A 16,545-nucleotide genomic window follows, 5' to 3' on the forward strand; every position below is an offset into this window, starting at 1 on the left:
TGGCAGCCCTGGAGCTGCAGGCAAGATGCTCAGCGTTGCCTGGCACAGGAGCGACCTTGGCACGCACCATTACTGCCGCTCAGAAAGATGTCACCACAAAGGGAAAGGGCGCAGGAGGAATGCCATCAGGGATGGCAGGGGTCTGTGCTGGAGCTCGGGAGGAGCCTTTGTGTCAGGAGCAGGAAGTAGGTGGCTCTTCCTGGGACCCTCTTTGTCCAGCCTGGAAAAAGATTCTGCCCTCTCATCTCTCTGGATTGAACACAGCTCCAGCTCTGAACTTGCAGCCCTGCTCCAGACAAAAGCTCCCTTCCCACCCCACCACTCCCTGGCTTTGTGGGAAGAAGGAAGGGCCCTTGAGTGGTCTCTCAAGTCCTGCCCCAGGCTGGCCCTCCAGTGCCCGTTCTCATGCTGGGCAACACCTGCTTCTCACAATGCAGGGCTGCTGGGAACTCCCAGGCCGAGGCTCCGAGCTGTTCCCTTAACTGCGGCCCCCCTCGCCAGAGCGTTTTCCTGTGTTTGCTTTGCTTTGATGACTTGAACCAGGCCCTGTGCCAGTGCTTTACATGCACCGGCACAGGAGGCCCTTGCCACAACCCCGTGAGCAGGCATTGCGATCATTCTCTATTTCCAGATGACACCGCTGAGCCTCAGCCAGGTTAGGTCAATTGCCTGAAGTCACACAGTAAGAACACAGTAGAACTAGGAGTCTGACTGGGGTCTTTCAGTCAGATGTTAGAGCCCGGATTCTCTACTTTTTTTTTTTTTTTTGAAGAGACGTTTTTGCTATAGGGCACGTGTGCTCACCAGAAAGACAGAGAGAGATACAGAGAGACAGAAAGTGAGAAATCCCCCCACAGGGGGGATGGCCATGCCGCAATCCCTTCTCCTCCATTCGCCTCTCAGGATCTTGGACACACACACACACACACCCCCTGCGTGAATTTAAGCCACTGGGTCCAGGACTTGAACCGCAGTCAACTACATGGGAGTCCAGTGACATAGCCATTACGCCACCTGCTGGTCCCAAGAGCAGCAATTCTTTTTTTTTTTTTTTTGAAGAGACGTTTTTGCTATAGGGCACGTGTGCTCACCAGAAAGACAGAGAGAGATACAGAGAGACAGAAAGTGAGAAATCCCCCCACAGGGGGGATGGCCATGCCGCAATCCCTTCTCCTCCATTCGCCTCTCAGGATCTTGGACACACACACACACACACCCCCTGCGTGAATTTAAGCCACTGGGTCCAGGACTTGAACCGCAGTCAACTACATGGGAGTCCAGTGACATAGCCATTACGCCACCTGCTGGTCCCAAGAGCAGCAATTCTTTTTTTTTTTTTTTTGAAGAGACGTTTTTGCTATAGGGCACGTGTGCTCACCAGAAAGACAGAGAGAGATACAGAGAGACAGAAAGTGAGAAATCCCCCCACAGGGGGGATGGCCATGCCGCAATCCCTTCTCCTCCATTCGCCTCTCAGGATCTTGGACACACACACACACACACCCCCTGCGTGAATTTAAGCCACTGGGTCCAGGACTTGAACCGCAGTCAACTACATGGGAGTCCAGTGACATAGCCATTACGCCACCTGCTGGTCCCAAGAGCAGCAATTCTTTTTTTTTTTTTTTTGAAGAGACGTTTTTGCTATAGGGCACGTGTGCTCACCAGAAAGACAGAGAGAGATACAGAGAGACAGAAAGTGAGAAATCCCCCCACAGGGGGGATGGCCATGCCGCAATCCCTTCTCCTCCATTCGCCTCTCAGGATCTTGGACACACACACACACACACCCCCTGCGTGAATTTAAGCCACTGGGTCCAGGACTTGAACCGCAGTCAACTACATGGGAGTCCAGTGACATAGCCATTACGCCACCTGCTGGTCCCAAGAGCAGCAATTCTTTTTTTTTTTTTTTTGAAGAGACGTTTTTGCTATAGGGCACGTGTGCTCACCAGAAAGACAGAGAGAGATACAGAGAGACAGAAAGTGAGAAATCCCCCCACAGGGGGGATGGCCATGCCGCAATCCCTTCTCCTCCATTCGCCTCTCAGGATCTTGGACACACACACACACACACCCCCTGCGTGAATTTAAGCCACTGGGTCCAGGACTTGAACCGCAGTCAACTACATGGGAGTCCAGCGACATAGCCATTACGCTAACTGCTGGTCCCCCAAGAGCTCAAATTCTTAACCATCCATCCTTCCTGGAGACAGACGCACCCTGTCCTTTGGTCTGTTTCCCCACTGGCAGGCTGGGAAGCCAGGTGGGTGACCCTTATGTGCTGCTGGTGGTGATGATGGGGACAGCGGTGAGGGGTGGTGAAGAGGATGATCAGGTGGGGGTGATGATGTTGGGGAGGAGATGCTGCTGCTGGGAGTGGTGACAGCAAGGATGATGGCGGTGGCGGTGGTGAAGATGGACCTGCGTGATAGGGCTACCATGTGCAGACTAAATGAGGGACCTCGGGCAAAGCATCACCCTCCCACCCCGCCCTCCTGCCCATTCTCCACATGTCGGGTCGGCGGCGTTCCCTGCACCCTGGATCTCCAGAGCGGGTTCTCGCAGTGGAGCTTACTGCTTCCGTAAACACTTCCTCCTCAACCCTGGAGGAACGGCATACCTCAGACAGAGAGCAGGAAAGAAGGTGAATTTTCTCCTTGCCCCTCCTACTTCCTGCTATGTGTTTATTTCCTGCCAGCCTCTGAAAACCAGCTTTACATTTCCAGGCCTGGGCCCAGCCAGAGGCTCCTGCCTTATGCCAGGGTCAGGCTGGCACAGTCGCCAGTCTTGGAATTGAAACTTTGAGACAGGCCCAGCCTCTGGGGGCTTCCTTGGCCCCATCTGGTGGGAGGAAGCCAGGCCTGCAGGGAGGTGTGGAGGCTGAGAAGTTGGTGTCCCCAGTCATGGGGCTGGGCCTGGCCGCCCTACCTGTGGGGGAGGTTAGGATCTTCATCCACGCTGCAACCCAGGGTCGTTCCCAGCAGGGCGAAAAGTCGAAACCTTACCCTTGGCTATGGGTGAACTGAAGACTGAGAGAGCCACGTCATATCGCAGAGAAAGATTTCCCACTCCCTCCCAGGCTCAGCGCTCGGATGGCAACCAGGAAACCGAGGAGAGGCAGGGTGGTGAGAACCAGGTGGGCTCTACAGTCAAACTGACTGGATTTGACTCCCAGCCGCACCATTTGCTAGCTCTGCGTGACCTTGGTGAAGTCACTGAAGCTCTCTGAGCTGTTCTCTTATCTGCAAAGGCAGACAATTACACCACCTGTTTCACTGGATTGTTGGACAGCTATGACGAAATCGTGCAGTGAGAGAACCCCGTTTCTCTGGGATGAGAATTGTACCTATCACTTACAGATCCTTACGGATGCCCCCGAAATTCACGTAGGGATTTGACAGTGCAAGTATTAAGAAGAGCCTTAATTCACCGTTCAGGGTGTTGAATGGTGGGGGCTTTGAGAGTGATCGAGTGATTAGGGTGAGGGTCCCATGACTGACTCCTGGTGGGTTTCTAAGGAGAGGGAAGGAGACTCCCATGGAGCCAGACAACACTCTCCTGCCCTCCACCATGTTGTAATGCCGCCAGAAGACCCCCACAAGAGGTGGCCCCTAGACTTGGCTCCAAACGTGTGCTGCTAAGTATCCATTCTCTTAAATTACCTAGACTCAGGTATTTTCTGAATTAGCAACAGAATCAACTAGAACAGTGGCCAAAAGAATTCAATGAAATAATGCGCATGCCTGACATGCGGTATATACTTAAAAAGTGCTGCCTATTCATTATTATCATTACTGTAAGAAAGAAAGCCACACGGGCCCCATCAGCATTTATTTGAAGAGCCACACCAGGTATTGAAAGAGAAACTAACCAGTCCATCCCGGTGTGGAAGGCAAACAGAACAAGGTTCCCAGAGGAGGCAGCCACACCTCTTTAAGTGAAGGATGTGCTTTTCCGAGAGGTCTTCAGGGTGGGGTTTGGAGCCTACTGCATCATAAGCTCTAACAGGAGCAGGGCCAGCAGGTGGTGTGGTGGGGGAGGGTGCTGGACTCCCACATGGCTGACGGTGGTTCGAGTCCTGGACCTGGTGGCAGACTTTCTCACTTTCTCTCTCTTTTTCTCTCTCACTCTCTGCCTCTCTCTGGTCAAATTAAAAAATTAGTAAATAAATAAAGTTAAATAAAATAATTCTTTAAAAGAAAAAAGACCTAACAGGAGCACAGCCCCACCCGTCTGGGCCCAGCCACCACTGGCAAGGGTTCCCTGGGAGTTCACAATTGGGGGTAAGGATGGAGAAGACCGAGGTGGGGGCTGAAGAGTCTCCTGGGAACTTGCTTACCACTGTATTTTCAGTATCTAGCCCAATACTGGCACGTAGATAAGCATCCATCATTCATTCAGACACTCATTCATTGATTCAAAAAGTGTTTTGAGCAGGACCAGCAGTCGGCATAATGGCTAAGTCTCTGGACTCCCATGTAGTTGACCACGGTTTGAGTCTCAGACCTGGTGACTTAAAGTCTTGCAGGGCGTGCGTGCACATGTGTGTGTGCATGTGTGCCCAAGATCCCGAGGCGAATGGAGAAGGGATTGCAGCATGGCCATCCACCTTGGAGGGGTGATTTCTCGCTTTCTGTCTCTGTCTCTCTCTGTCTTTCTGGCGAGTGCAGGCGCCCTATAGAAAAAAACCTCTCCACCCCAAAATAATAATAAATAAATAAAATAATTAAACAATTTTAAAAAGTGTTCATTGATCATCTACTGGGAGCTGAGTCTGCAGCAGTAAACAAAATGCACAAAACCTTCCCTTGTGTAAGTTTTTTTTAAAATGTACATATATATATTTTGGTCTAAGTTTACCCTTTTTTTCTTCCATGAGTGAGAGAGACACAGAGAGAAAGAAACAGAAGAGAGACAGAACCTTTAGTGGGATCTTAACACCATGACACATCCCCAGCCAGCCCCAGCCAGCCCCGGCCAGCCCTAGCCAGGCCCAGCCAGCCCCAGTCCATGGGCACAGGTCAGCCTAGAGTACCCTGGGAAGTCCTGGATGCAAACTCAGAACGCTCCCATGCAGGCCAGCCCCAGAAAGCTTAGTTTTCCCACTGCATCACCATCCAGCCCCTCTAGAAGTTTAAATTCCTATGAACAGTTCAGCACCCAGGAAACATGCCCTAAGTGTCTATTAAATAAATGAATGAATTGCAAACAGAAAATGCTTTGCATTGAAAAAAAAGACACCTGCTCTGGTCCCACTCAAATGCTGGGAAATGTGTCTGCCCACCCACTCCTCTGTAGGGCAGGGGCAACCCGCCCAAGGGCCGTCATCCTGAGGCTGACTGGCCATCTCTACGTTCTGGTGTGTGTGCGTGGGGGGGGGGGGGCGTCAAGGAGTGGGGAGGCTCCCTCAGGCTCCTGCATGCTGCAGCCAGCCAGCTGGTTCTCTGCTTGACCGCCACGCCTCCCTCTGCACACACACCTGGGCCCTGATTCTGAGCTTTCCACTTTCCCTGAATTCTGCAGGTAAAGGTGTTTCTAGCTTTTCCGCTCAGGCCTCTCCTGCCTCTGCCCCGCCTCAATCTCTTCTCTGAGCAGCCTGAGAACAGCCAGTGACATTTCTGGAGGTCATCAGGAGTTACTCAGCAGTAACACGGAGAGGCCAGCAGCCACTGAGAGTGCTGGGCGCTGGGCGTGCTACTGCCTCCCGGCCCCACCTCACCCTGAGAATCACCCCGTTACAGGGAACCTGGGGGCTCAGGGGCTGAGCTCCAACTCCAGACTGACTCCCAAACTGTTTTTATTGGTCAAGTTTATTCCTTTCTTTCATCCATGAATAAGACAGACAGGGACACAGAGAGAGCTCCCTCAGACACGGTCCTTATGACCCAGCCCCAGCCCTAGCCAGCCCCCCATTACGGGCACTGCGCAGATCTGGGGTGCTCAGAGTGGCCTCTGGATGCACTTTTTTTTTTTTTTAATTTTTTTTTCTTTTTCTTTTTTTTTTTGGAGAGATTTTCACTGTAGGGCGTGTGCGCGCGCCAGACAGACAGAGAGAGACATAGAGACAGAAAGCGAGAGATCACCCCCCAGGGGGGATGGTCACGCCGCAATCCCTTCTCCTCCATTCTCCTCTCGGGATCTTGGGCACACACGCACACGCACCCGGCGTGAGTTTGAAGCCACCGGGTCCGGGACATGAACCGCGGTCGACTACGTGGGAGTCCAGCGACATAGCCATTACGCTAACTGCTGGTTCCCTGGATGCACATTTTTTACAAACAGATGATAATCAGTTTATTGACTTAGGCATCTGCAATGGTGACTTCAACCTCAACTCCGGGTTCAACACTGAGGGAAGTCATTTAATTACCAATTGCAGAAGGACCGTGCAGATCACTGAGTCACTTGTGGGTTCTCATCTGGAAACGATCCCGTCCTAGAATTTTCTCCACAAGGTGTTTTTCTTGTAGTTATTCTCAAAGACTGGGTGGGCACCCAACTGGTCCTTTTACCTTGAGATTCTTTTCCTTATGTTACATTAAAGTAATTCTACTTCAGTGAATGGCCACCTCTGGCTCCAGGGGTGTTTCTCCAGAATCTTTTTAAAATTTTTAAATAGATTTTAAAATAATTATTTATTTAATTTTATTTGTTCATTCATTTATTTTATTTTGACCAAAGAGAGACACATACAGAGAGAGAGAGAAAGAGAAAGCAAGCCACCAGGTCCAGCACTCAAACTGTGGTCGGCCATGTGGAAGTGTCCAGCGCCTTAACCACCATGCCACCTGCTGGCCCTGCTTTTTCCAGTATCTTTAAAAGCCATGGCTATGGCGTGGCTTTTCTGACCGACTGGTCTCTCGGCGAGAGTGAACCGTGGTGCGTCGGGAGCAGGAGCAGGCTGACTGAGCACTGCAGCACCTGCATTGGGGTCTTCTGCAAAAAGCTCTGGATGCAAATTTAAATGGCCCCCAAGTGGGTCATGTTACCACTGTTCCACTGTCAAGTCCCTCACTCCCAAACTCACAACCGTTAAAAAAAAAGGGGCCTGTTCGAAGCAGAATTAAGGCGGCTGGGAGACTTTACCACTTAACCCTTGGCCTTAATACTGTGAGGACAGAAACTGGCAGGCAGGCTGCAGTAAACCAGGATGCCCCGGCTCCTTCCCCAGGGCAGGCAAGACTCTGCCTCCAGGGTAGTGGGAGAATGAAGTCTTCTTCTTGCCTCGGATCAGCCTCCAGGAGCAATCCCCGGAGGGGCCAGTCTCTGTCCCCCACATCACCCCTGAATGCACCTGGCAGGTAGAGAGTAGGTGTTGGGCGCTGGAGGCAGGGGCAGCGGTGTCTGCCCTGGACAGGCTCATGGCTGTCTCCTGCCCGCTTGCTCTCTTTCTTGGTCTCCCCTCTTCTCGCCTCTTCTCTTCCCTATCACCCCTGCAAGCTCCCGTGAGCACTTGTGCCAGGCATGCTTCTAAGCATTTTATAGCCCCCAATCCCTAAAACAGTTCTTCAAAGGTGGCCTCCCAGTGTAAACCTCAGACCTCAAAAGTCTGAGGTTCTCGAGGTCTCTTTCACTAACCAAACCCAGCAAAGCTTCTACCCAGCTCCTCACTGTGGTGCAGAACACTGAGAAAGGACAAGGTGAGCCCTCCTGGGGTGGGCGTGGCCCCTTCCAACCAGGATCTGAGGCCTTAAACTAAATCACAGAATCAACAAACTCCACACAGAGGAGACGCCCACAGAGGAATTTCAGAAATCGGCTTGTGGTAGTGGGAAGCTTGTTTTGGGAGGCTGCAATTCCAGCCCTGCTTAAAGGCCCAAACTGGCCAATCAGGAGCAGTCCCCCCACCACACACACACACACAAACATACACAGAAAGGGCACAGCACCTCCCAGATCTTGGTCCTCCTGCCAGACCTCAGCTTGGGAACGAACTCCTGGCACATGCGGGGGAAACAAGGTTGCCTGGATTCGACCTAGACATCAGCAAGGGAAGAGCCATGTTCACCGAGGAGCCCCCAAATCCCTAGTCCCCAATCTTCAGACTTCCCCAGTCAGGGAGGCACAAGAGAAGAGGGCAAAGTTGGAGTTATACCCCGGTTCTGCGGTCAGTGTTATTGGCTCTGTGGGCAAGTCCTGAACCTCTCAGAGCCTCGAAGTCTGACGGCCTCACTTCCTATCAACTGGGCGCCCCTACCTTCCTTTGGCCTCCCAAACCACCTCTCAGCAAACCCACCGCAGGGAACCCTCCAGGTCCCGTGTAGCTCCACGCCTATATTTTGTCTTAGGACACCATTCTCTTCATACAAATTAAGTTCCCCTTTAAAAACAAAAGAATGCTGGGAACCAGTAGTTAGCATAATGGCTATGTCGCTGGACTCCCACGTAGTCGACCGCGGTTCGTGTCCCGGACCTGGTGGCTTAAAACTCACGCCGGGCACGTGTGCGTGCGTGCCCAAGATCCCGAGAGGAGAATGGAGGAGAAGGGATTGCGGCGTGACCATCCCCCCTGGGGGGTGATTTCTCGCTTTCTGTCTCGATGTCTCTCTCTGTCTGTCTGGCGAGCGCACACGCCCTACAGTGAAAATCTCTCCAAAAAAAGAAAAAAACAAAAAAATGCTAAAACTTGAAGCCTTCTTTCAAGTTTATTTATTTAACTGCCATTTATCTACAAATTACTGTGGACTGGGCACTATTTTAAGCACCCAATATATTTAATCCTCATAACATCCCTAAGAAGGTGAGAATTCCCATCATCTCTGGTTTACAGAAAACTACAAGTACAAAGAGGTTAAGTAATTTGCCTAAAGTCACACAGCTAAAAAGTAGCAAAGTCGGGAAGCAGATTTCTGTAAGTTAGCAGACTGTAAAAGGAAATTCTCTATTCTTAAGTAAATTTTACAGTAATGAAAGAATTGCTGTATCTTTTATGTATTTCTACCAGCCAAGCAGATTTTACTTGACTCTTCATTTTATAATTTACATTCTGGAAACACAGTTTAAAAAAAAAAAATGAGAGAAGAGAGAACGATCAAGAGACAGGTGTTTCTGACACAGTCTCACCGTGTTGTAACGCTCCTGCCTCATGCTCCCAGTTTGCTGGGATTATAGGGGCATGCAACTGTGCCCAGCCTATTCGGGTTCATCCGGGAATTGAACCTAAGCCTCCCGTGTGGCTCTAGTGGCACCCTATGCTTGCGCCATAGGAACTGGGCAATGTTATTATTTTTTTTTAATTTTGCAAATATAGTGATATGAAAACATGAACTTGATCTCTGACAAACCCCTGGATCTATCGGCCTTGCTAATTTGCTCCATTTGCTGATTCTGATCTTCTTGTTCTAAGCCTGACTTCAGCCACCATCCCAGGCGTGCAGATGGAGCACTTTGAATGAATAAAGTCATTGAATCTTCACAGGATTCCTGTGAACCAGCACCTCTAACAGCCCCATTTTGCAGATGGGAAAACGGAATCTTAGAGAGAGAGGGTTTTAAGTTCACATTCCACTAGAAGTGGCCCAGAGCCCAAGAATTCTGAGGTCAAAGCTCCTGCTCTTTTCTGTTTGTGCTTGAGTCATCCCTAATTTTTTTTTTTATTGTGGCAAGTTACACAACATGGAATGCTGCATTTTAACCAAGTGTACAGCTCAGTGGCAGTAAGAACCTTCACAATGGGACAACCATCCACCACTCTCCATTTCCAAAGCTTTTTCATCATCCATAGTCCAAGGAAACTCTGCACCCATTCCACTCCGATAATTCCACTCCACCCCGGGAACTGCCATTCAACTTTCTACCTCCATGAATTTGCCTACTCTCAATATCTCATCAAAGTGGATTATACAATATGTGTCCTTCAGTGATCGAAGCCCCTACTTTTAAAAAATTAATTCATTTTTAAATTTGAAAACCTATAATGTGGACGGTATCAAGAGCAGTTTACCATACCTTTAATATTACATTTGTTTTAAATAAGGAGAAGGGGTGTGTGGCTAAAATTTATTACTATCATCACTATACGGGGTGAAAACCCATCTAAAGAGTGCTGAAGTGCACGCCAAGAAAAATTTGTCTCCTTCTCACCCCATTCACCTCTGCAAAGACAACCACTATCACCAGCTTCCAGTGTGTCCTCCAGATTGTAACGTGCATACGCAAAGATGTAAGGGATCTTCAAAAGTGCAGAGTATGGCTCTGTGGCCTGGTGGTTAAGGCAGCTGGGCCCCATCTGGTTAATCTGGACCCACAGACTTGAGAAACATGGTGGGTACATGTGCGAGCATTCCCAAAATCCCAAAAGGAGGGAGAAATGGAGGAGAAAAGATTGCCATATGACGATTCCCCATGTGGGTACTTTCTCCTCTGCCCGTCTCTCTTTATCTCTGCCTCTCTCTGGTGAGTGCACATGCTCTCCAGCCGGGAAAAACAAGCGCATATTATGAACAACGTATGCATGAATTTCAAAGTTTTTTACACCAAAATAAACTCACTTTAATTCCATTTTCCACAAACTTTCTGAAGTCCCCTTGTATCCACATCTAACCCTTCTCAAAATACACACACACACACAGGTAGTAGAATAATATTCTCTGTTCTACATCTTGGATTTTTTTCCCCCAACAAAATATGTGGGAGGTCTCCTATCCATTTACCAAGAACTACTATTTTGTTTTTGATGCCTGTCCCACATTCTCTTGTGTGCTGTCCTAACATCCACAGTGCCTATTTCCTTTCTGATGAACACTTAATTTCCAACTATTTGCTCTTACAGCACTGAATATCATTGTAACATGCTGTACTCAATGCCGGGCTGTCCCTTGGCTAAATTAATTTCTCTCTCTCTCTCTCTCTCTTTTTTGTCAGAGGACGTGCACATTTGCCAGAGAGACAGAGAGAGAAGGAAATTGAGAAAGCATCCCCTTGGGACAAGGTCACACCACAATCCCTTCTCCATCCCACCCTCCTTTCAGGATTTTGAGCACATACACGCATGCACCTGGAGTGTTTCTCAAGATGCCAGTCTGCGACTCCAACCATGTAGTTGTCATTGGACTCCAGTTGCCTTACTGCCATGCCATGCAGCTGACCCCATTGGGTATATATATTTTTTAAGAATTATTTATTTACTTTGTAAAATTATTATTATTTAAATTGACCAGCGAGAGACACACACAGAGAGAAAGAGAAAGTGAGAAAGCAAGTCATCAGGTTTGGGATTTGAACTGTGGTTGACTGTGTGGGAGTCCAGCACCTTAACTGCCACACCACCTGTCGGCTCCACCATTGGTAAATTTCTAGAGACAAAATGGCAGATTCATATGGTCTGTGAAGCTGAAATAGCGACAGGTTTGCTAACACTCCACAGAGCTTGCACCAATTTGCATGCTCACAAGCAGAACCGGAGAGTTTCCCCTACATCTTCACCGATGCCGAGTGGTACCCAACAGTTTGCCAGGTAGCAAAGAGAACCACTGTTGTATTTTGCATTTATTTTTTGGGGGTACAGGTGAGAATCCTGTCATCTGTTTGAATTTAATTTATACTTCTTTTCCTGTCATCAGCCAAATCAAATCTTTGCTCTTTTCTTTCTTTTTTCCTTGTTTGGACAGGGTGGATGGTCCTGGATTTGCAAGAGCTCTTTATCCACGAAATTAACTCTTGTCATAACAATGACAAATATTTTTACTAGCTTATATGCCTGGACATAGAGGGGTTTTGTTTTGTTTTGCTCATGTAGAACATATTAACTTTCAGGTAGGCAGACTCGGCAACCTTCAACTTCAAGGCAAGGCCTGTACTTCTGTACATTAGACTGTACTGCCTTCCCTACTTAGTGCTTTGAAGGGGCTGTTCCCAATCTGGGCTGACCTCCTGGTCCTTTGACCTGGGGCCTCCTTACTGGTCTTTCTGCAGAGCCATGGGAGCATGCCCCTCAGCACAGGAGTTGTGCCTGGAAATAGTTCTCTGGGGGCCTGGAGAGAAGGCCCGCAAAGGCCCCCAAGCCCAGAGGGGTCTCCGAGATCAGGCTTTTATGGGGGTCAGTGGTGGAGTGGGGACATTCTTCCCTAGGAAACAACTTTTCCCTTTTTCCCCAGGCTCTAAGATGGAAGGCCCTAAGACTGGAAGCTGTAAGGCTAGGAAAGAGAGTAAGTTATAAAAAATAAAACCCCAGGCACTCACCAGGCCCCTCCCAGTGGTTCTTTCCAGCCTCCAGGGCTGAGGGAGTGGTGGGAGGGCGGAGATGCACCTTTGTCTTTTGACTTATCCTCTAGTTTGGGTCTTTGCTGAGGACAGACTCTCACCATTAGCCCTCTTTTCTAGAAGGAACTGGATACAGGTAGCTGAAAAGGATTTTCAAAATCCACACACAACTTTTCTTTCACAACAGAAATTTCCCGTGAATTTCTTGAAGAACTGTCGTAGGGGTTACCGGTCTCACAGTCGAGTCTCTGATTTGAAGGGTGGGCCTGAGAATCCGCATTCTCACAAGCATTAGGTCATGTGGAGGCTGTTGGTCTGGGACGACACTTTGAGACCACTGGTTTAGGTCTTTCACTCCCTGGGCTTTCTCATCTGCGACCGGGCAGTGGTGTGAGTGGGGCCGAGATTCGAGTAACCCAGGCCTCATTCTAATCAAATAATCAAGCAATTGCTCAGTGCTGGCTACTTGGCTAGGCGCGGAGCATCCACTGGGTCAGCTAACCCTCCCAACCACCCCATGCAGTAGGCCATATTACCACCGACTCTTCCTCAGAATGAGAAAACTGAGGCTCCGAGAGGGTGCATGGGCTTTTAATCAGACAGGCCTGGTACCTGAGCCCAGCTCTACCCCTGAACCACTGTAAGATTTGGGGCAAGTGACTCATCATCCCTGGGCCTCTGCCTAGCTCATCCATAAAATGGGGACCACAAAACCTGATCCCCAGGGGACATTATGAGGACATCTGTGCAGGATGGTGAGCAAGAAGGGGGTATGTTCAGGAGATGCCCGCCCCTTTCCCTGACTCAAACCCTATCACGTGCTGTTTCCTCAGAATCATCTTCCTGCCTGTCCTCCCACTCATCTTCCTGCGAAGCCACACTGGCCTACTTATCACTTCCTAAGTGTCTTTTGCTTGGTCATGCCTCCAACTTTTTAAGAAGGCTGGTTCCCCCAGGTGGAATGTCTTTCACACTCCACGACTCCTATTCATCCTTCAAAAGCCACCTCAGAAATCCCCTCCTCTTTGCAGTTTTCCTTGAACTGTCCTTTCTTGTCTTTGGGCAGAAAAAGTACCTAGGATGGCAGCATCTTATTTGAAGAAGGGGTTCCAAGTGACGCTTTCCTTCCTTCCTCCTTCCTCTCTCACCTGTTTCCACAACATTTTATGTGGACTACAATCTGGAATGCAAACACACGGGCACAGGGACCAAGCAGTTAGCACCGTGATTAGCAGAAGCAGCAGCAGGTTTAGTGTTTACCTGGCGCCGTTCTGAGAGGGTCATGTGTGCTGACTCATTTAATGCCTACAATAACCTGTCGTGCACACAAGGTGATGAGGTCACACAAAACGCTACATCATTTGCACGAGAATATGCAGCTAACCCGCAGCACAGCTGGGAGACAGAAACTGGCCGTGGAGTGAGTGTTACTAACCTTTATGTCATGCGGCTCTTTATGAAAGAGGGGAAGACCAGGTGGCGACCATGGAACCCTGGAGGGTGCCTGCCCCATCGAAGGGGCAACTGAATGTTGGACCCAGAGTTCCAGCTTTTCTGATTTCTCAAATGGAGCCAGAAATATAGACCTTTATGTGACACCTCCCACTTTTTAACATCTTGAGAATAATCTAATGTTTTGAGAGGAGCAGGGACCTTGCAGAAGCTGCTGCCGGCCTTCCTAGTGACTTCTCTGTCTCCCATACATCGTTGTCACCGTGGCTCTCTTCGTTTCCGCCTTAGCTCAAGGCCAGGCCCACAGTCAGCCCTTTGTAAGGGCTGGGACACTTCTGGACTCCACGGTGAGCTGGGCTTGGTTCTCAACAAGCAGAAACCTCGTCCTTGGCTCCTGCCCAGTGCTCAGAGCCTTTTGGCCTGCACTTGGGGTGTGGATGAGGTCCCAAATGGGGGCCATGAGCATCCCCCCACCCCAGGCCACCTCCAGGTCCCCTGTCCAGGCCATGCCTTCCTGCTGCCTGACTGATGCCGACGGTGCTCTAGCTCTCTGTTGCATCATCCCAGTGATTCACCCCACAATGTGGGAGCTGTCTTCATGATCTCACCCACTCGCAGATGAGAAAGCTGGGACACGAAGGGGAAGGGAACTGCGAGCTGAGCTCAGCAGTGGTGGAGCCGGGACTGTCATGCACACGTCCCTGATGCTAGCTTTTCTAGTTTTTATGCCTGCTGTTATCAGGCATTCCACCAAACTTTTGATGGCCCTGTCACACATTCCAGGGCAAACACATGTGTGTCACCTCATGCCATAGCCTGGAGCTGGAAAGTTTGTGGCATACAAATAGGACCCTGGGCCCTGCAGCCTGTTACTCCATGGTTTCTGACTCCTATCTCCTATTGGAGGGTGAGGATGGCACCGGGGGTGTCTCGAGAGAACTCCTGGATAGGGGCTCTGATGGGAGCTTTGCCCAGTGGGGCACGGACAAGCAGGGCTTGTGTCTTGGCTCAGTCCCAGCCTTTGGGCTCAGCAGATGCTGCAGCTAGAGGGAGTGAGCTGTTTGTCCTTGGCCACAGACACACGAACTTGAGGTGTGTGTGCCTGCCTGTGCATGTGTGTGCTTATGCATGTGCGTGCATGTATATACATGCACACCTATGCACCTGCATGTGTACACACGGATGTGTGCATACATGAGCCTGTGCGATGAAAACGAGGGGATCTCATGCCCCAAATTCAGATCCTGTGAAGTGAGTTGAGGACAAGTAACAGGAAATTGAACTGAACCCAGAGATGTCGATTTATAGAAAAGGCTGAAATAAAAACCAGTCCTCCAAATACTTGTCACCTGAATGCCCATCAGTAGCCACACCCACAGTGGAAAACTGCTGTGGTTTAAACAAATAAGTGGATAACTCTCGAAGAAATGACTACGGGGAGAATGGGCCAGGTTGCAGAATGACAGGGATGACACCATTTCTACTAAACACCACCCACGCATTACCAAGTATTTGACATAGTTTCTATGGGTACGTGTATATGACTGTATAGGCATAAGGAAAGATCTAAAAGGAACACCCCAGATGGTTATCTTTATGGGCAGGGAGGGCAGGAGCTGGGAGGTTACAGACTGGAGAACAGACCATGTGCTGAATTGGGGAACAGCGCGTTCAGTTCTACATAGGTCATGCCACTCAGATGTCCCCGCCACAAGGATGCTTTGGCCCGGGAGTGTTCAGACAGGTCCTCTGTGGACTCAGGGCGGGACTGCCAGGGAAACACACCAGCCTTGGCTGTTGTGTCCCCACGCCCTGGCAAAGGCGGGGTGGGAAGTTGTGGTGCCTTTTGTGGACAGAAGCTCTGCTGTGTCCTCCCTAAACCCTGCGCCTCAGTTTCTACTTCCATGCTAAAGGGGAAAGGTCGTTGCTCCATGACACATGCCCTCCTCTGACCCCCTTGTCACCCCCGTACCTCCCAGCACTAAGTGATATGACATTCTCCAGACATCAACTAAGCCTGCTGAATCCTCCAGGGGTTCGGATCTGACCTCACCAGCACTGTCCCAAAGGGGACATTTTGATGAAAACAAACAAACAAACAAACAAACCCACATTCCCCATAGGGGGGCTGACAGGAGGCTGGGAGGCAGGAGCTGGGGTCAGACTGCCTGGGTTCAGATCCGGATTCGGCAACTTGTCACTGGGATCTAGGGAAGCTCCTCCTCCTCAACATTCAATGATCTCCCTGTAAAGTGGGAGCATCCAGCGCCCACTGCACAGGGACACTTGTGCCGTCAGATCACCCAGTCAGCATTCCGCCTGCCACCTCGCTCATAGTCGCGCTCTCAAGTGTCGCCGTTGTCACATCTTGAACATCTCGCTCCGCCCCCTCCGAGCGAGGACTCGAACCCTCTCTTCTCCCAGACACTCAGGGCACCCCCGCCTCGTCCCTTTTCTGCACACTCAGGGGCGTCCTTCCCTCTGCCCCCAGCGGGTGCAGCCCCCAGGCAGGTCCCGTCGGCGCTGCAAGAGCGGAGCAGCAGGCAGGTTGCACCCAAGCGCCCTGGGTGGGAAACTGAGGCCGGGAGAGCCGAGCGCGCGGCTGACTTGGGCCAGAAGGCGCGGCGCGCAGGGGGCGCGCAGGGGGTCGCTGTCATACCTGCTCAGGCGGCTGCTCTGCGGACGCGAGGATGCGCTCTGAAGGAGGCGACCGCGGCGGCGGCCGAGTGCAGGTGGCGCTGGGACTCCGAGCGCGCACGGCGGCGGAGGGGAGGGAGCAGGCGGAGGGCGGGGAAGCCCCGGAGCGCCCGCGGGCGGAGCTTGCCGGGCGCGGCCGGCCCGGCCTCTGCACCGACCCGGCTCCCGCGGCCACCTCGCTCACGCCGCGAG

The 16,545-nt window shown here is 50.7% G+C and overlaps 1 protein-coding gene across 1 annotated transcript in view; it reads right to left on the reverse strand.

Moving 5' to 3' along the window:
• SCNN1B (sodium channel epithelial 1 subunit beta) overlaps positions 1-16,406 on the reverse strand; it is a 66,517-nt gene extending 50,111 nt beyond the window's left edge. The window contains exon 1 of the mRNA XM_006148311.2: positions 16,316-16,406. The gene's annotated coding sequence lies outside the window, so the exon portion shown is untranslated. The remainder of the gene's footprint in view (positions 1-16,315) is intronic.
• Positions 16,407-16,545: the final 139 nt, after the last annotated feature.

Source organism: Tupaia chinensis, unplaced genomic scaffold (assembly GCF_000334495.1).
Source record: "Tupaia chinensis unplaced genomic scaffold, TupChi_1.0 Scaffold000231_2, whole genome shotgun sequence".
In the NCBI taxonomy this organism is placed as follows: Eukaryota; Metazoa; Chordata; class Mammalia; order Scandentia; family Tupaiidae; genus Tupaia; species Tupaia belangeri.